The sequence below is a fragment of the Silene latifolia genome, chromosome X (genome assembly GCF_048544455.1).
Source record: "Silene latifolia isolate original U9 population chromosome X, ASM4854445v1, whole genome shotgun sequence".
In the NCBI taxonomy this organism is placed as follows: domain Eukaryota; kingdom Viridiplantae; phylum Streptophyta; class Magnoliopsida; order Caryophyllales; family Caryophyllaceae; genus Silene; species Silene latifolia.
In genome coordinates this window covers 285846342-285867973 of record NC_133537.1, presented here as the reverse complement: position 1 = coordinate 285867973, position 21632 = coordinate 285846342, and the positions used below count along the sequence as shown (strand labels likewise).

Sequence of the window (21632 nt, the reverse complement as noted above, 5' to 3'; positions counted from 1 at the left end):
CTTATTATAGAAAAATAGTAATTAGTGAAAGTTATTTTAGTGGAGTTATTTAGGTAAAATATGGCTTGGTTTTACAATAATTTTTGTGTGAAACTGTTTTATATAAGAATTATTGATTGTTTCGAGTAATTTGTTATGAATTATGATGACTTGTTTTGCTCAATTACGAGTAGAGTTGTTAAATGGTTTGGGCCAGCCCGACCCAGCCGACATGCTTGAACCGGTGTTTTCTAACTTGACTGGTGGCCCATGTGCCAATTCAGCCCAGCCCGTCCCTTTATCCGGGTCGGGCCAGTGCCCAGCTTGTCTGGCCCAGCCCAACTTGATTCGGTAAAAATTTAAAAAATACTACAAAAAGCACTACATGGGCTGGGCCCGGGCCTTGCAATATGGATCCCCAGCCCACCTTCTTTTTAGTGCCGACCTGAGCCACAAACCGACAGCCCAGCCTGCCCCAAGCCCCCAACACACACCGCTAATTATGAGTGATAAATAATTGACTTTGTTACACAAAAATCACTAATATAAATGTCAACATGACTGGTACTTCCTCCTCCTATTCATTATTTTTTTCCATATTTTCTTATTCGGAATAATTGAGTTTTCTTCTCTATTTTCTTTTTTGGGTTGATTTATATGATGCAAATTCAATTGAAAGTGGGATAATGTTTTTTATATGATCAATTTTTTTTTTTATTCATGTGCAAAAAAAAGGGAAAGAAAATAGTGAATAAGAGGACTTTTACTAGTTATAAACAAGACTTATTTAATTAATAATATATTCCGCCCATTGTTATTTGATGTGTGTGTCACACCTACAAGGGGAAAAGTATTTGAATTTAATCGTGTGATTAATTAGTTATAAATCCACTTTGCACTCTTGGAGATCGAATTTGTTGGGTGTGATTGCAAGATTAGATATTGTCTCGTCAATAAACAATGAGGTGCGACGGTCGGACGTATTATTAGCCGGGAGTTGTGGCTTTTGGAATAGTGTTTCGACCTTCCTTGCTTGGGACAATGCACGTTATAAACCCAATTGATTTCCATTTTTGTCGATTTTTTGGTTTGATTTATTGTCCAGGACAAGTGGAATTTGCCTTTAGCCATCCATCACTTGGATTTTTTTGGGAAACATTTTTTTATGTGTCTTATTAAGTATTGCCATCGATATAAGGGATCCGTCGATCTAAAGAATTTTAGTGTAGATAACTATGAGCTAAATGGTGGATCTAGGGGGCTAGTAGGGACGCCTTGCTTTAACTGGCGGTCGGAAATTTCAAAGTTTTCTGTCAAAATTTTTCTACTTTTTTCTAGTTTCTCTTAATCCATTACCCTTCACTAAGATTTTTCCCATACTGAGGTCAAATCCTGACTCCGCCATCCTCCTTCCTTCATATTTCTTCCCATAATTATTTTTCTCTATCTAAATTTAGTAAGGAAAATTTAGTTATCCAATATTGCTCCTAGATAACTAACTACCACCATAACTACCTAAAAAAACTCTTTTTTTTTATTTAAGGGGTAATGCTGGTAACTCACACATTTCCTTAAATCTACCCAAAGTAGAAAGAGGGACAATAAAAACGGGATGAAGGAGTATTTGTCATTTTAGAAAAGATAAAAAATTTCTTTTTATTTATCATTTTACCGGTTTCCATGAGTTACATGTTTGATATTTTCTACATTTCCCAAAACAGTAATTATTTGGAGTTTTAGCTATTTGATGGGTGAAAAAAAAATCAGTATAATTTATTTCACTTAATGAATTTTTTCCTAAAACCTCTTAATTCTTGTAAAATCTTTCAAAACGATATATAAAAAAATATTGAATGCAGTTTCATTAGGCTATTTACGAAACACTAAAATTGACATATTGAGTGACATACATGTTAAAAGTCTTGAATATACAATGTTATTTTGTGAGAATTGGCCCTTAACTACAACTAACTGCATCATATCTTGATTAAGGATAAGAAAATTGATCATTTTATAAATTAATATGATATTCTTTTTATCGTCAGCACATCTGTAAGACATATTTTAATCAACTGAATTCACTTAGACCATCTCCAACCATGATTTTTGTTTTTCTTCCTCATCCCTGTCTCTCTTATCACTTCTTACCCATCCATCTCATTATTCCTCAACTTTTCAATTTACCATCAAAACACTCCTCCAACCATATGTTGGGAAATGTGTCCTCAACAATAGTGTGATCACATGATTTAAATATCATTATTAAATATCATTTTAAAGAATACAATTGGGAAGTATTTTTACTGTCAACTGGTCAACATATATCGGTAATGATTGGCTGACTAGAGTTTGACATTACTGTCGTGCGACGGTGGTGATCAGTTGACCCCCTAGGTCATACCTATAGGGCAACACTCTTAATTGATCATTTAATTAATCGCATAATGTTACGAGTTAATTAAATTACTTGAAAACTGACGGACGATTTTGGAAGTAAAATTTACGTATCACATTGTAATGTGATTAAATGAGATACGGTCTGAGTAATCGAATTGTATCATTGCTCAGATGAAATTATTGTTTAAAGAAACAATCGAAAATTGAATGAATTATTATAAATACAATCTGTTGTGATTTATAAATGGTAAAATATTTTGGTACAAGTAATTATGAAATTACTAAGTCGATTTTTGTATATGACGTATTTTTATTAATACGTTGATTTTTAATATGTTAAAAATACATAGCAATTTTATGTAACATGTGACATGTGACATATTGACAAATTGACAAAAATAATATGGAATCCATATTATCATAAGTGCCGAAAATTGGAGGTGGTTTAGGCTAATATTGTGGTTGATTAATTTAGTGGAAAACACCATCATTTGCATATAGCCTAGCCATGCAACCCTAGTTTGCATTGTGAAGGCAAACAAGGGCATGCATTGGGTCTTTTTCTTCCCCTCTCTTCCCTCCTACACGGTTCACCATAGAGAAAGGCAAAAGAGTTTTTGTCTCATAATTTTTACATACTACATGCATGAGTGTGTAAATTAATTTCATTCATTCCAACTTCTAAAAAATAAAAGTTTTAGAAAGAGAAAAATCCTCCATAATTCCTCTCCTCTAACCGGTTTTAGAGAGCCAAAATACCAAATTATTTTGGGTCATTTTTCTACAAAATTAATATTATCTAGTACCTATAATATTAATTTTAATTAAGAGAAAGCCTTGGGTATTATTCCTTGGGAGAGATCCTACACTTGGATCTTTTGTTCATCCAAAAGGAAAGCTCAAGAACAAAAGAAAAGGAGATTTCTTTTGTGCCCATTTGAACCGAAAATACAATGTAAGAATAATGTTTCTTCCTTATTTTGTTTTAATGTTTGCATGCATAAAATCCATCTTTAATTTTATGACAAATTAAATTATAACATATATGAATATGTAAGTATATAGATCTACTTTTCCTTCAATCGGTATCAAGAGCCATGGTTGTTTGCATGCAAATCGGTTAAAAGTTTTTCCGAGTTATAAGAATAACATATAAAACTTGTAAAAATTGTGTTATTATGATATATCACGAAATTAATTCATGCATGTTAAACTTTCTGGTCCTAAAATGTTTTAGGATATTTTGGTTATATTTACGGATTTTTATTGTTCATATAATACAATAATGACATTTAAATATGATTTTATGAATAAAAATGTCATTTTCGGTCTAAAATTAGCTATACTTCGAATTTTCCAGTGATTTTTGTATATGTTGTCACATATATTATTTTGAGATAACCTGTAAATTTTCATAATTTTTGGACTTGTTATGCTCGAAAAATGGATTTTTCATTATTAAATACAGATTTAGGTGAAAAATAGGTTAATATGAGTTAAATTTCGAATCTGGTCATAGAAATTTAATATGTTGTCACATGCAATTTTACAATATGTGTGTAAAATAATGGGCTATAGTGAAGTCTTTTTGCATGATTTATGGATTTTTGAAGAAAAATAGCATAAATAGTGACATTATTAGTGAAAATTAATAAAACATAATCTATGACTAAGGAAAAACGTCTAATGTTGCATTTTATTATCGTTTTCAGATCTAAAATTGAAAAGTTGATGAATAAAATTTTTCTCATATTTTTATGATTATTTTATTAAAAACCGATTAACCGCAACATTGTTTTTCCGGAAAAATTTCGAAATTTTTGACCTAAGATTTTGAACATTATGAGTGTCATGGTTTTTTTCCAGAATGTTCATGAGTTTAAATTTCAAATTTTGAATTTATTTGAAATTTTGTGATTTATTTGAAGTTTATAGCTTATTTTTGTAATTTTTAGTCCATTAATGAACAAATTTTATAAATATGAGTTAATTATGGTCAAATTATTAGTGAATACTAAATTTTGAGTCCTAAGAGGTTAGGGTAATTAACTTATGCATAAATATGAATTTATGTAATTTTTGTGATTATAAAATGTTGAAATCACGCAAACTGTAAAAAAAGAGTAATATACGATATTGGCTAATTAAAGGCGATTTAGCATAAAATTGGGCATGTTCATACATATTATAATGCTGCATTTTCTTTATGATTGTCATAATTTTAATTTATGTAATTTTGAATTATGTAATTTTACTTAGTATGGCTTTAGATTTTAATTGGTATTTCCCGAAATGTATGCGAATATCGATTCGGTTGTAATTTTATTGTGATCTCGTATCACCGTTTTGTAATTTAATAGATTTATTTTATTTTAGTTACAAATGTATAATAGGAAATTATGTAATTTATTATGTAATTTTATTCATTCCGGAGTTCCCAAAGACGGATTTCTTCAAGAATGGCGATACATAACGACGGTGTTACCTCGAGATGCGTGCCACAACCGAAGTTCAAGGGACCAATGGAGTTGGTTTCCGAATATGTAATAGTTAAATAGTTTTTCTATTTTAGGAAAGGCCATACTAGGATTTATTTATTTATTTTTATGCTTGCATTTTATTTTATGTCGCATGCATCGCTAAATCGCCATAACTAAAACATGCATCCTTATTTTATCGAGTTTATCGACCATGTCAATTAAAATTATCGTAGTTCACCGCTTTAGTTCACTTAAAACGTGATAGATAATAAATTGACATGACCTCTCGCTAAAACAATTAATTGAGACATAGCCTTACCAAATAGTAGAAACCATGAAAACCTATTTCGCGAGGGAGTGCACTCGGCATCCCGGGGTACAAACCTTGTTACGTAGGGGAAGTGGGTGATGAATGTCTATCCACCGAATTCGTGTTGATGAGGGTTTCATCGGCCATCCCGTGCCCATATTAATGTGAATTTGGATCATGGACACATTTATTCGAAATTTGGGTTGACCTCAACGGAAGTATTCGTGACCGTAGTCGCATGTGTTCCGGGCTATAGATAAATATTAGAGTAATTTTATCGACCAAGAGTTCTAAAAGTAGAATAGATTAAAAGTTAAGCCACCGAGTTATATTAATAAGGGTTCCATCGGCTATCCCGTGCCTAAGTTGATATGAATTTGGGTCTTGGAATCATTTATAATAGTTGGGTAGAGGTCACTATTTAAATGTTCATATCTTGTCAATTTTTACAAGTATGATTTAAAAAGACAAATGTTAATATTTCCTTTTCCTCCATATTTTTAGTTCTTTACAATGAATCCAACAAATGCTACCGCACCAATAACTATTGAGTCTTACCACAATGTTCTTGACGACATTTGCTCCAACAATGATTTCGATACAACTAGAGAACTTCATTTTGCGATAGGTTCGGATGGAAACCTTAACTTCATCACTTCTTCTAAACCACCTACTACTACTAGACCTCGTGTGAGTCCGTCTCAGGAAGACTACCTCATACAATCTATAGGGTCTTTGTCTCTGGAAGATAAAGATGCCAAAGCTAGTGGGAGCTCAAGCAATCAAGTTCTTGCTTCCAAGGGCAAAAGGTTCAAGAAGAAAGGAAAGAAAATCAAAAACTTCAAGCAAGTTAATGATGAGTGCCATTATTGCTATGGCATGGGACATTGGCTTAGGAATTGTCCCGTATATTTGCGAAATATAAGGGAAGGACTCATCACTCCAAAAGGTACAATTCCTAAAGAAATTTATGTTATTGATATAAATTATACTTCCACTACGACATGGGTACTAGATACCGGTTGTGGTTCTCACCTTTGTAATCATTTACAGGGTTTAAGAGATGTGGAGAGGCTTAGCAAGGGAGATGTGGATCTACGCCTTGGAAATGGAGCTCGGGTAGCGACCGAATCCAAAGGAACTTATGTTTTAGCTTTGCCTAATGGATTTGAGTTGTATTTGCATAATTGTTTTTATGTGCCTACACTCTCTAAAAACATTATTTCAATCGCCATGCTAGACATGGACGGTTTTTGTTTTGTCATTAAGAACAATCGTTGTACTATTTCTAGGAACGACTTGGTTATAGGCCAAGCTTCCTCTATCAATGGCATTTACATTTTAGAGACCTCAAATCCAACTAATGATATCTATAACATTCAATCAAAGAAACTCAAATCAAGTGACCCAAGTGAAGCGTTCATTTGGCATTGTCGATTAGGTCACATAAACGAGAATCGCATCAAAAGATTAATTTCAACTAATGTGATTACACCATTTGATTATCAATCATATGGTACATGCGAATATTTACTTGGCAAAATGACTCGTAATCCTTTTAGTGGTAAAGGGACACGAGCTAGTGAGCTATTGGGACTCATACACACCGATGTATGTGGACCAATGAGTATCACCGCTCGTGGTAATTATGACTACTTTATAACCTTCACCGATGATTTGAGTAGACATGGGTATGTCTATTTAATGAAACATAAGAGTGAAGCGTTTGAGAAATTCAAGGAATTTCAAAACAAAGTAGAGAACCAATTGGACAAAAAGATAAAAGCACTACGTTCCGATCGTGGTGGAGAATATCTTAGCCTTGAATTCGATTCACACTTGAAAGGTTGTGGTATTATATCACAACTTTCTCCACCCGGAACACCACAACTCAATGGTGTTGCCGAAAGGAGAAATCGAACCCTACTTGATATGGTTCGATCAATGATGAGTCAAACCGATTTACCAAACTCGTTTTGGAGATTTGCGATTCAAACCGCAATTATATCTTTGAATAATAGTCCCACAAAGGCCACCGGAAAAACTCCATTTGAAATGTAGAAAAGGAAGAGTTCCTAATCTATCCTACATGAAAATTTGGGGATGTGATGCTTACGTCAAGACCAAGAATGACAACAAGCTTGCCCCAAGATCCGAAAAATGCACCTTTGTAGGTTACCCCTCGAATTCTCGAGGATACTACTTCTACAAACCTCAAGATAACAAAGTGTTTGTGTCTTGCGAGGCTGTCTTCTTAGAAAGTCAATTTATTTCTAAGAGACAGTGGGAGAAATTTTGAACTTGACGAAGTTCAAGAGCCACAAACCGAGATAGAGACGCAAGAAGATGTTCCTTCGTCGTCTAACATGGTTGTACCTCCTCCACTACGAAGGACGGGTCGAGTAATTCGCCATCCCGATCGATATGTGGGACTTATCGAGGAAGATGGAACACTCGATGTGTTGCTTATGGAAAGTGACGAGCCCGCCACCTACAAGGCCGCAATCTCTAGTCCAAATTCCTCCTTATGGCTTGAAGCCATGAAGTCCGAAATGGATTCTATGCATGAAAACCAAGTTTGGGACTTGGTAGATTTGCCTAAAGGGGCAAGACCCCTTCAATGCAAATGGATATTCAAAGTCAAAAATGGCATAGAAGGACATGATGATGTCTACAAAGCTAGGCTAGTGGCAAAAGGATTTACCCAAGCCCAAGGTCTCCATTATGATGAGACCTTCGCCCCCGTAGCCATGCTAAGATCCATATGGATTTTGTTAGCGATTGCCGTATTTCATGATTATGAAATATGGCAAATGGATGTCAAAACTGCTTTTCTAAATGGGCATTTAGAAGATGAGGTGTACATGATACAACCCGAAGGTTTTGTTGATTCTAAAAATCCTAACAAAGTGTGCAAGCTTAAGAGATCCATTTATGGTCTTAAGCAAGCATCTAGAAGTTGGAATCATCGATTCAATCATGTTATAAAGGAAAATGGTTTCACTCGAAGTGTTGAGGAACCATGTTTATACATGAAATTCAGTGGGAGCAATGTTGTGTTCCTAATCTTGTATGTCGATGACATACTACTCATTGGAAATGATATTCCAATGTTGTCTTCTGTTAAGAAGTGGTTAGGTAACCACTTCCAAATGAAGGATTTAGGAGAAGCACAACGCATATTAGGTATCCGGATCCATAGAGATAGATCCAAGAGGATATTGGCACTAAGTCAAGAGTCTTATGTTGATAAGATTCTTCGACGGTTCAGCATGGACAAATCCAAAAGGGGTTTGGTACCTATGGTAACCGGGACGATATTGAGCAAGACTCAATCTCCCTCCGAACCCCATGATGTTGAACGCATGAAGTTGATTCCTTATGCTTCCGCTGTTGGATCAATCATGTATGCCATGATATGCACACGTCCTGATGTCTCGTATGCCCTGAGCATGACGAGTAGATATCAAGGAAATCCGGTGAGAGTCACCGGATTCTTTGTCAAGAACATCCTTAAGTACTTGAGAATAACTAAGGATTCTATACTAGTGTTTGGAGGAGACACTGAGTTGCGTGTTAATGGATACACGGACTCAAGTTTTCAAACAGATAGAGATGACTTGAAATCACAAGCTGGTTTCGTTTTTATGCTCAATGGTGGTGCCGTAGAGCTGGAGAAGCTTCAAGGAAGGCATGTCGCGGATTCTACAACGGAGGCTGAGTACATCGCACATCGAGAAGGCTGCTAAGGAAGTCTGTTTGGATCGGCAATTCACGGAAGGTCTAAAAGTAGTACCTACCGCCAATGATCCCATCACTCTCTATTGTGATAATAGTGGGACGATCTTCCAAGCTAAGGAGCCGAAGTCTAGTAATAGATCTAGACATGTACTTAGAAAATATCATGTAATAAGAGATTTCATTGAAAGGAAGGAAATTGCGATTTGTAAGGTTGGGACGGATGACAACATAGCCGATCCGCTCACCAAGCCTTTATCGCAGGCTAAGCATGATGGACATATTACGTCCATGGGACTTAAACGTGTACCAAGTTTTTGTTAGATTTTGAAATGAAATAAAAGTGTTGTTTTTGTTCATGTTCATAATCACATTTGTCTTTTATCTTTAATTTATACATTGTTACATCCAAACGGGTTGTAGTGACAATTGAACCCCGTTAAAGTGAACACGGATTAACATTGTATTTGCCCATAGTTACTTGTATGAGGTGACGTCTCGAAGTGACTAGAGTGTGATGCGATTGATGGCAAGTTCAAGTGCCATAAAGTCATGTGAGATGACTAGTCGATCACATAGGCGGATATTAGGAACATTTTGTCGGGCCTAATGACCGCTTATAGAGTTCTGGCAAATTTATATAGCCTGGTCGTGGCAAGAGCTACTATAGTATTCAAATGAGTCGATTCTTTTGACTAAAGACTATTCACCTAAGATGGCACAGTTTCAGATTAACTTTGATTTATGTTACTACGACCTTCGTAAATGGGGTCAAATGGGCATATTTTGGGTTATGATGGTTGTGGCTAGTCGAAGGGAATGAGTGCGATAGGAATTGTCCACCCCTAGTCAGGGTTATAACAATATCTCAGGGCCACTCGAGGAGTAATGAACTGGAAATGCGTGGCCACGCTCGGAAAGTATCTATGATAGATAAGTCCGGTCAATCAGTTATTCTCCAGATCGAGGAAACCACTCTAGATATGATCACTTGCAAGTACGACCTGAAAGACACCTTGCATTGAGTGGGAGATAGTAATAGGACAAGAGAATTGGTGACGTACAGTTGTCGAGGACAAGTGGGAGATTGTTGGGAAATGTGTCATCAACAATAGTGCGATCACATGATTTAAATATCATTATTAAATCTCATTTTAAAGAATACAATTGGGAAGTATTTTTACTGTCAACTGGTCAACATATATCGGTAATGATTGGCTGACTAGAGTTTGACATTACTGTCGTGCGACGGTGGTGATCAGTTGACCCCCTAGGTCATACCTATAGGGCAACACTCTTAATTGATCATTTAATTAATCGCATAATGTTACGAGTTAATTAAATTACTTGAAAACTGACGGACGATTTTGGAAGTAAAATTTTCGTATCACATTGTAATGTGATTAAATGAGATACGGTCTGAGTAATCGAATTGTATCATTGCTCAGATGAAATTATTGTTTAAAGAAACAATCGAAAATTGAATGAATTATTATAAATACAATCTGTTGTGATTTATAAATGGTAAAATATTTTGGTACAAGTAATTATGAAATTACTAAGTCGATTTTTGTATATGACGTATTTTTATTAATACGTTGATTTTTAATATGTTAAAAATACATAGCAATTTTATGTAACATGTGACATGTGACATATTGACAAATTGACAAAAATAATATGGAATCCATATTATCATAAGTGCCGAAAATTGGAGGTGGTTTAGGCTAATATTGTGGTTGATTAATTTAGTGGAAAACACCATCATTTGCATATAGCCTAGCCATGCAACCCTAGTTTGCATTGTGAAGGCAAACAAGGGCATGCATTGGGTCTTTTTCTTCCCCTCTCTTCCCTCCTACACGGTTCACCATAGAGAAAGGCAAAAGAGTTTTTGTCTCATAATTTTTACATACTACATGCATGAGTGTGTAAATTAATTTCATTCATTCCAACTTCTAAAAAATAAAAGTTTTAGAAAGAGAAAAATCCTCCATAATTCCTCTCCTCTAACCGGTTTTAGAGAGCCAAAATACCAAATTATTTTGGGTCATTTTTCTACAAAATTAATATTATCTAGTACCTATAATATTAATTTTAATTAAGAGAAAGCCTTGGGTATTATTCCTTGGGAGAGATCCTACACTTGGATCTTTTGTTCATCCAAAAGGAAAGCTCAAGAACAAAAGAAAAGGAGATTTCTTTTGTGCCCATTTGAACCGAAAATACAATGTAAGAATAATGTTTCTTCCTTATTTTGTTTTAATGTTTGCATGCATAAAATCCATCTTTAATTTTATGACAAATTAAATTATAACATATATGAATATGTAAGTATATAGATCTACTTTTCCTTCACCATAATCTATAAATAATATTAAAAGGCATGTTGATGGCCTAATTGACAAGAATTCAACATTTTCTAGCTTATTATGATGCCACCTCACACGCATGTAAAATTATTAAACTAACCCTTTCACATTATACATAAATTAACTAAAATTTCTTTAAAAAAGGCATTTAATTTATATTAAATTAATTGTGTACATTAATTATATCATGACTTAAAAATTTCAAGAGTGATGTAACCTCTACAAATCACATTTAGGTTTCATATTTTATAATTAAAATTAACATTTTAATTGAAGTTTTAGCAATTGAACGTGTTTAATGACTTGATTAAGGTTTTCATACTAATTTTTTTAACAACTGATTTTATATGATGAAATGCTGGTTGAAAACATTACATATTTTTCCTTTGCTAATTATTAAACTTAATTTTTCAAAAATTGTACTGCATAAAAATTACACTTTCATTTATTTATTTTAAAGTTATATAAACTTGAAACTAAAAACAACTATGTAGCGAGTAATAATATTTTTAAAATTAAAAAAATAACATTTTTTATTCAACCACTATTTAATTTCAATAAAAATAATTTATACATTAACCGGTTCTTTTATTAACGCATTGTCAAATACATACAATATTGGCAAGTGTAGTGCATTCCATATTTTGATTCTCCTTTTACATCTATCTATCTATAAATATAATTAAAAGGCAAACCACACTACCTACCATCATCCATATGCCATATTTTAATTTCAAGATAACTTTTTAATCAACTCTTAGAAAAGTGAATTTTGTAAAAATAAAAAATAAAAATAATAATTAATCAAACCTTTTACATTTCATTTCTCCTTGCTCCATATTTATATCTATATTAAATCTAATAATAACTAAAAAATGATGCTGAGAAGTCATTAATTTTGCTCCATACCTATCTTTATAATAAACTTAATAATAATGAAAAAAGGATGTTCAAAAGTCATAAAACTCATCCTCAACGATTATATATTTTTGATGGAAGACAAAATTTATAAGCCAAAAAGTTTCTTATCCCCATCATCAATAGATTCTCATGTGTCAGTAATTTTTCCTTTCATTGTATTCACATCAAGCCAAACGTAGCAAGGTTTTCAGTTATTTATTAATTTATTTATTTTTATTGAAGTTTTATTGGGTTATGAAATGTTCATTATCTTTTCAACTTCATGGTGTTGTGCTTTTCAAAGCTAAATATACTTACATCTCTACAACTTGATTCCAGGGCCGGTTCTGAACATTTTAAGGCCCTAGGTAAAATAGTAAAACAGGGCCCTCTTAAAAAAAATTCAATTAAATCATGTGTCATTGTCTACTACATGATATTAAGAAATCATAAAAAGCGTGATCTATGAGCATTTTGAGATGCGAAGTTTCTTGTTGTAATTTTATTAACAACTCGGTAAATTTTTTTTTTTTTTTTTGCTTTTCTCACAGATAAATGCTTTTTAGACAACATTATAAATAAGAATTCAAAAACTAACTTAACACTTCAATTAACTATCAATAATTAAAATAAATAAAAATTGAACATCACAACACCACAAACTGACTTAAGACTTCAATTAGCATCTCAATAGACAATAATACATGTTGTAAAATGAAAAAAAAAAGTGAACGACACATACAACAATTCAACAACAGCACAAACGTCCACAACAATTAACAATCAATAACTAAAATAAATAAAAATTGAAGAACAAAAAGAAAATAGGATTCAGGACACCCTGATTAACGGAGAGGCGAATGACGGACGAAGATTAATGAAAACGAGCAGTAGAGATACGGTCACACGGGTACTTTACTCCTTACGATAATCCTAATTTTGAATAATGAAAGTGTTGATTTTTGTCTCTTTGAAGAACCCTAGAAATTTAATAAGGAAAATTGATTTGAGATTTGGGGGAAAAAGTATCAGTTATTAGAAAAGATAAGGGATAAGAAAAGTCAATAAAAAAAATAGCCTTATTTTAATAATTTTCTAAAATGTTAAGTTTTGTTATTTTGTAGTATTTCCTTCTTTTGCTTCCTTTATGCACGTCTTTTAGAAGTTTGGTAGTTTTTAATTTTTTTTTTTTACATTGGGCCCCTACCAGCTTTGGGCCCTTGTCAAATGCCAACCTAAACGGGCCTTAGGGTCGGCCGCCCGGCCTTGCTTGATTCCCTATTCTTTTCATTATTTAAGGGGAAGTTAAAGTTAGTAACGATATGATTATTATTACATAAATCAAATTCCACTATTTTGTTCGTTACTCCACTTCTAAAATAAGTTTATTTGTTTTTGGTAGGGATGATTCATATGGAGAAACAAGACTATATGGAGAAGCGAAATACTAGGATTGCTTAAATAACAATATATTGCATACTAACTCTAATATTGACAACATCAACATAAATGACTAATAGTTTTTAGGTTCGTGGAAGAATTTTATATTTCAGAGACTTCCAAATAATGTATGTTTTATTTTGGATGTAATATGCTTCTCTTGACCAAAAAATAAAATAATAATGGGTGTTTTATTTTTTATTTTTGATAATTTTTTTTTTCATTATTTCATCTCTGAAAAAATAGCACTCTTTGAGTGAAATTGGAGTTTTGAGTAATAGTTTGCTTAATCTACTTTGACTTTTTTATTTTAATATGTCAATGCATATAATTTTAGTACATGATCTATCATAATTATTCATAAGGTAATCTTACTACGTCTTCTGATTTTCTAATAACATTACAATTTATTTCATTACATTCTGATTGTAAACCATATGTAATTACACTTTAATTATGAGTTTGAAATTCAACCAATATTGTAACCAACGATCTTATCCATAAATATAATTAAAAAGCAAACTAAATTATCTATCACCGTCCACATGTTATATTTTAATTTTATAAGATAAAATGAATTCTTAAACTACTCTCGTGCAAAGTGAATTTTGTTATTACTAAAAGAAAAAGAAAAAAATTAAGCAATTATAAAATATGATTTTATAGAATAAAAAAATTGAGAAGATAAACGAGTTAGGAAATCATTTTGAAGACCGATGAAAAGGTGATTACCTTCTCCTCTATAATTGCCATAAAGAAAAATACCATAAGACTAGCCTTAATAGTTCCTGTGCATTGCATGGGAATCAAAACTAGTTTACTCTTATTCCTCATCCCACTCTCTTTCATCATTTATCTCTCTTACTTTTAACGTACCTTACATATTTTTTATATTAAAATCTATTTGAGGTAATTTGTCCGGGTTTTCAACTTGATAATTTATCGAGTTCGGTTTTATTATAAGAAAAAACTTAAGACATTTTTTTCGTTAAGAAAACATACTTTCTAAAACAATTTCTAAAACATAAAAGACATACTTTCTAAGACGTTTTTTTTGTCAACAAAAAAAGATAGGTAAGAGAGTAAAGAAAATCAAAAAAGAAAGAGAAGGAAAAGTGTGGATATATATCAATATTACTACCTATTTGTAGAGAAAATAAAAATAAAAATTATAGTGTAATTATTTAAAAAAAAAAAAACTAATTACATATTAATTATTAGGGAAAATAAATTTTGAAGACAAAATAGTTAACAAAATACAAACATGACTAAAATAATCCTCCACAAAAAGTGGGTCCCCCACTTTGAAATCCTTGAATTGTGTAAAAAAATACTCCCTCCTATTCTGGATAACTGTCTCGTTGTTGAAATGGCACAAGAATTAAGAAAGCGAGTTAAATAATGTAAAGTATTATGGTGGAGTGGTGTAATTGGAGAGAGGGAATGTATTGTGAGGTATTATTGTGGGTGAAGTGATTCAAATAAGTATTGGTGTGGGGTGAGGTGGAGTATTGTTGTAGGTTGAAATGATTAAAATAAGTATAAAAGTTTATCAAAAACGGACAAATGGGACATTATTGTGAATAGACGGAAATGGAAACTGGGACAGTCATGTAGAATAGGAGGAAGTATATTTTAGCGGTAGAATTTGGTCTTAACGTTGTGCGCTTCCTTCCTCGCTTTTTCACTGTGCGCTTCCTTCCTCGATTATTCGCTGCATTATATTCATGGTTGGGCAACTTTACTTCCTCAACTTTGCTCTTCCTCGATTTTTCAAGGAGTCCATTCCTCGTGGTCGAGGATGGTCTTATATAAACAATGAGCTAATATCAATGTGTGTGTTTTATAATAAAATTTCTTTCAAACTTATGAAGTGAAATCCTCACTCTCCCTTAAGAATAGCCTAGACTTTTTATGGACTAAAAGAAACATGTTAATCTATGAAGTTACTATAACACCCTCTTCTTATCCGGTCAAGGTAATTGGGAGATGTTACTTTCTCGGTTTCCCGAGGCGGTGAGTCGGAGATACAATAAAGAAACATTTATTATAAATGATAAGTTTAGTGATTACAAACCATTAACTAATGAATAAAATACAACTCATGGCTACTATACTCAACTAACTGACTACACTCGTCTCGTGACTCATCAAGATCGTCCCATCTCCCGCGTACTATCCAAACAACCTATACCTAACTTGCTCCCCATATGACCAAAGGACATCATATGGATCAACACAGGCCACCCCAAAAGAGACAGGTGACAATTACGCAGACACACAAATGTCAGTTTCAATAAGCAAATAAGGTGCGACACGACTCAAGGGTGGGAATATGCAACATGACTACTAATGTGAATGAGACGCTATCAGACAACCACCTCCACGGTACCGGGACACGCCCAGACATACCGACAACCACACTGGTACCGGGACACGCCCAAACATACCAACAACCACAAACTGTAGATACCTCATTTCTGCACCTCCCGCCAAACACCCAGTGATGATTGGGCCACATGTTTAGCATATGTCGCGATTTTATGATGTTTTGTAAATCGGTTAATAAAGGTAACTAGTACACTCTTGTCTACCTAATGGTTGTTGTCTAGGTGTCATTACGGTCGTTTTGACAGTTGATGAGTGCCCATTTTGTGTCAATTTCATCCTTTTCCTCTACGCATATTTCCCGATCATACGCGGTTTTTGACCCTTTTAGCCCCATTTTGTAGCTTTAGTCTCGTACTATGAAGTTTATGTTCCTCACTGCAGGTTATGCATAGGGAAGAGGGCTAAGGGAGCTATCTAAGGAGCTTACAAGGCATGCATAGAAGAGGAGAGTGAAGAGAAAAGAAGCAGGACTCCCGGCCGGTCGGCCGGCAGCTGGTCCACCGGCTGAGAGTCCCATATACGAGCATTGAAGATGAAGAGGTGAAGGAAGACTCCAAGCCGGCTAGCCGGCAGCCGATCAACCGGCTGGAAGTCCTCCCCTGAGCCGGTCCAGAGCCGGCAGCCGGCCCACCGGCTCACCACACCTGACGAATTAAATTGACACCAAAAGTTCCAGCGGGTTTTGTGCCGGTGTCCAGACCGGCGGCCGGTTGGCCGGCTCAAACTCCCTTCTCCGCGTTTTGAACTTCCTTGTAATTTTTGACCTAAATTATTGTAAAACTATAAATACCTCTCCCTTATTCATTTTCGACACAGAACCCTAGATCTGAAAACTTTCCTTAATTTATGCAATCTTTCCCTAATTACAGCATTAATCTTCCCTTAATCAATATTAATTATTATTAATCATTTAGTAAAATTAGTTTAGTAGTAGTATTTGTCAATTGTTTACATTTGATTTTTTGGATTGTATTGGGAGATATTGAAAGATTCTCTTCATTAATTCAATCAAATCAATCATCTTTACTCTTTGTTGGTACATCTCTTCTCTTATTACTTGCTTAATCAATTGTTTACATTTTAACTTGTCTTTTATCATTGTTGAAATCTTTACCATGTCCTCTCTTTTGATTATTTGTTCTTTTTCATTTGTTTGTTTGAACAATTTGAACATGAGTGAGTAGTAATCTTTCTAGGGTTTAGGGGGAGTCTAAATGGGATTATTGGGCATGATTGTTTGATTATTTGGGGTTTTGGTGAATTGTTTATCTTTCTTAAGCTTGCACACAAGGTGTTTGATTATTTGCATGAGTGAAAGCTTGTGCCTTTTTTTTCATTGTTGCTTAATTCCTCCATTGAATGAAAGTTTGTGGTGGTCTTGTTGTTTGCTTAAGAGAGGTGTGATTCTTAATGAAAGTTAGTAGTCACCCTTTAGGATAATCAAGACATTGAGTCACCATCCTAGGATAAACTCTCACCTTGGACCCTTTAAATCATCTTGTTTGCCCCTTAGACCATTTAGATGAACCCGAAAGCCCTAGCCTTTAATCAATCGTATACTTTTTCTCTCAATTGCTTGCATTAGTTACAACTAGTAGTTTAAATCAACTCACTTCCTTTCATTTTAGACTAGACTAGACTCCCATTTAGGCTAAGTAGAAACCCCTCCATCCTCGTGGTTCGACCCTGATTTATACACTAAATTGGGTTTAAATAATTGTTGGTGATAAGAGACTTGACCCTACCTACATCTTACTCATCAAATGGCGCCGTTTCCGGGGATGGCGTTAGGTTATATTTAGTTTATCAAGAGTCTTAGCTTTAGTCTTATCTCACTTGTTAGTTTGTTTTAGTAGTTGTGTGTTTCATTGTAGAGTGTGTGATTTCTTGCTCTCCCCTAGTGTGTAAAGACACTAGGAGACTAACGGTTTATTGAGTGCATGCCTAGAAGGAACGACCAAGCTCTACTCTTCAATTCCGACCCCAAGAGGCTTTTTAGAACCTTGAGGACAAGGACCCTTGATAGAGTTCGGAACCCTCCACAAGCAAACATTGATCAACCAAACTCACACACCCCACAAAATATTGATACCACAACCACACTTCAACCAAACATCACAATTGAGACTCTACTAGAAAACCCTTTTCTTAACTTCCCTATTCCAAATAACCCACCTCAAACACCACCCCCTCATATACCAAATCCTCCACCACAAATGGCTCTACGAGATCACAACCGGCCTAACCATAATGATTCATGTAACCCTATTAATTTTGGTACCTTGGCCCCAAACAACTTTGAAATGCATCCCGCCCAAGTCGGATTGATTGAGAAGGATTTGTTCGGGGGGCATATTGAAGAAGATGCTCATGCTCACCTCCGAAAGTTCAAGAGGAAGGTTTCAATGATGAAGAAGAATGGGGTATTCGAGGAAACCCTAAGGATGATGTTGTTTCCATTTTCATTGATGGGTAAGGCGGACCGGTGGTTGAACATTCACCCTCCGGATACCTTCACGACATGGGACGCCTTGGCTAAAGCATTCATGGCTAAATATTACCCGTCGTCCAAGACCGCTATGCTCCGTAATGAGATTCATACTTTTCAACAAGAAGACGAGGAGTCCTTGGGTGAAGCTTGGGTCCGATATCAAGACTTAATAGCAAGTTGTCCCCATCATGGAATCCCGGAATGGTACATCACTCAAACATTCTTTCAAACATTGCTACCTAGGACTAAGGAAATGGTAAATGCCTCCGAGGGCGGAGGATTTGATCACTTGAATGATGAAGAAGGCACGACATTAATCAAGAAAATGGTAGATTCAGAAGCAAACTATGGGTCAAGAGGAAACATGCTAAGAAGGAATGACAAGTTCCCTAAGGAGAACCCCTCCAACTCTGAGACAAATGCTAAGCTCGACTTACTCACAAAACAACTTGAAAATCTACAAAGAAACCAAGTGCACCAAGCCACAACCTCACATGGGCCACCCATAGAGGAAGTGGTTCAAGCTTCAAGTTGTGAGCTTTGTGGAGGGAGCTGTCATACCTTTGATTTGTGTGCCAACTGTGGACAGCGGGCCGCCCACGGGGGCGCTTGGTGAGAACGAAACAAGCGTTTGCATTTTGTATGGAGTCGCCACCAATTTTTATGGGAAATTGGAACCGTTCGAGTACCTCGTGTCATGTCAAGACACAAAGTAGTGACATGAACACTAAGCAATCGTTACCCTTAGCATTCTATGTCTAGAATGACTCTCGTGGATGCCAATGAACACGGGTGCTCACAGATATCTGGAGTAAGGGGTGAGGGTACGTATTAGGAAGCTCTTTTGATCGAACACCTAATCCCGCCCGCCTCGATAGCGGCCTCTACTAATGATTAGGGAAGTTATTTATACTTGATATATCGTCGGCTATATGCATGCAATGCAACATCCAAATTTTAATCCTAACATGTGAGAAATTAACTAAGTCGGTTGACACGTAATTAGCAAACAATTGGGTCGAAGTAGGATTTAATGTTGATTTACATGTGAAGGCATACAAACAAAGAAAGAAATACAATAACTATGAAATACAATAATGAAAATTACAATAATTACAATGGATTAGGCGATTTATGTCGAAAATACCTTTAAAACGGATAATTTGAGAAAAAGGAACAAAATAAATTAAGAAATAAATTAACGAACACAACAGAAGGTGATAATACGGATAATAGTTAGTTAATACGTAAACTAATTAAACTATGTCAAGGCAGAAACAGAGTTCAGGGACAGAACTCAGCCAGGAACAGGCGCAGCAGAGCTGCGTCTTTTGGAATAGGCGCAGCAGACGCTGCGTCTGTTCCTTGGCTCGGCTCGATTCATGTGAAGCCGTAATTGCAAGCCGTTAATGTCGATTGGTGATTTTAATGATTAATTAAATTATTTACTCGGGTGAAAGTGATTAATATGTTATTTACATATGATTGATGGTCGTGAAAGCAATAAAACATGAATGAGACGGAAATAAGACGGATTAATTACATGATTAATGATGATAGAAGTGAAAAATATTAATGAGTTCTCTATTGAAATCAATTAACTAGTCTAAACATGAAGATATATGATGAACATGCGAGTAAACAGATGAAAGCTATATCAAAGACGAATTCCAGAAACCCAATATGAGCAAATTGAATCCCTACAACCCGGAATTGAATTTAATGACGAAAACCCGCAAATATGAATTATAAGGGATTTAAGTCGGATTTGATGAATTAAACACGTGAATGAATGATTATAATATACATGTGGAATTATTATGACATTAAGACGAAGAATTAACAAGCGAACAAGCAAAAGAAAGATTTTGAATACGAATTACAAGAGGACAAACGAAGAAGAAAGGAAGCAGAACCTGCGAAGCCTCACGAAGAGGCGCAGCAGGAACTGCGCTCCTTCAAGAGGCGCGCGATTCTTTGCGTCCTTTCTCGACGGTTATCTACTGGAAATCCGCAAAAACAGGTTTTAACAAAGGGTTTTAGAAATCGGTTTTAATGGTATTCTCGATGTAAACCTTACAATTGATGATACGAAAAGTAAAATACAATAAATAAATAAGAAATATACACCCTCAGACTTACATGTTGACGAAACGAGAAGGACTAAGATATCGATTAGTGATGCTCGACGCGAATGCAAAGAGAGTGCCCTCGTAAGAGGAAAACGATTGATTAATTAAGTTGATTGAGTGTAGTTGGTCAAATTGGTCGGTCATGCAACGGAGAGGTCTGGTACCGGAAGATCCGAGCTTACGTGGTCGAAAGTTCAAGCACGTAGGCGCCAATAAGTAAGAACAAAGTCTAGAATGCAAAGGGAGAAGAGAAGGGCGGACACTCGTGTGAGAAATATGAGGAGCGAAGGCTCCTATTTATACTAATCACGTGAAGGAATTAGGGTTTCGGAGACTCTTTGGAAGTGAATCTCGGAAAGATATGAAAAAGATACGAGAAACATGCGAAAAGGGCTGGGAAGAGGCGCAGCGAGCTGCGTCTCTTGGAAGAGGCGCAGACTGCCGCGTCTATTCCCAGGAGGTTTCCCCCTGCTGAAGAAAGATTTCCGCGTTTGAGTTATGGTAGGACGGAAATAATTCGATTTCCTTATGAATATTACGGGATAATATTTGCCAAAAGATAAAATTTGTGAAATATGGAATAGAAATATCCGGAACATTCCAGAACATTCTGACTCGGGTTTTAACGGTTATCAGAAAATGGAGACGGTTTTAGGCCCGGACTCCGAATGTACTCTAATTACTGCCAAAACGACCGTATCGGGACGTAGATGACAACTAAGAGGTCGACATTAATATTTGAGCAATCACTTGACGATAAACTTACGAACTGTCATAAATCGTTCCGCGTATTAAACATGCGGCCCAATCATCACCGGGTGGTTTGCGGGAGGTGCAGAAATGAGGTATCTACAGAGCCCCCACTTTGACTGAGGCTTGGACAAGGCGAAAGTCAAAGTATAGCCATCAGGTCAATCGAAGATTACAACCTGACGACTATGGCGACGCGAGGCGGTTCAAGGGGTCTGAACCAAGGACCTGTCGTCGGGAACATTAAATAGA

At 35.1% G+C, this 21632-nt stretch overlaps 1 non-coding gene across 1 annotated transcript; it reads right to left on the bottom strand.

Moving 5' to 3' along the window:
- Positions 1-18586: 18586 nt before the first annotated feature.
- LOC141625040 (small nucleolar RNA R71) lies at positions 18587-18693 on the bottom strand. Its single transcript, XR_012534840.1, has one exon. It is a non-coding gene; the product is annotated as a small nucleolar RNA R71 (small nucleolar RNA).
- Positions 18694-21632: the final 2939 nt, after the last annotated feature.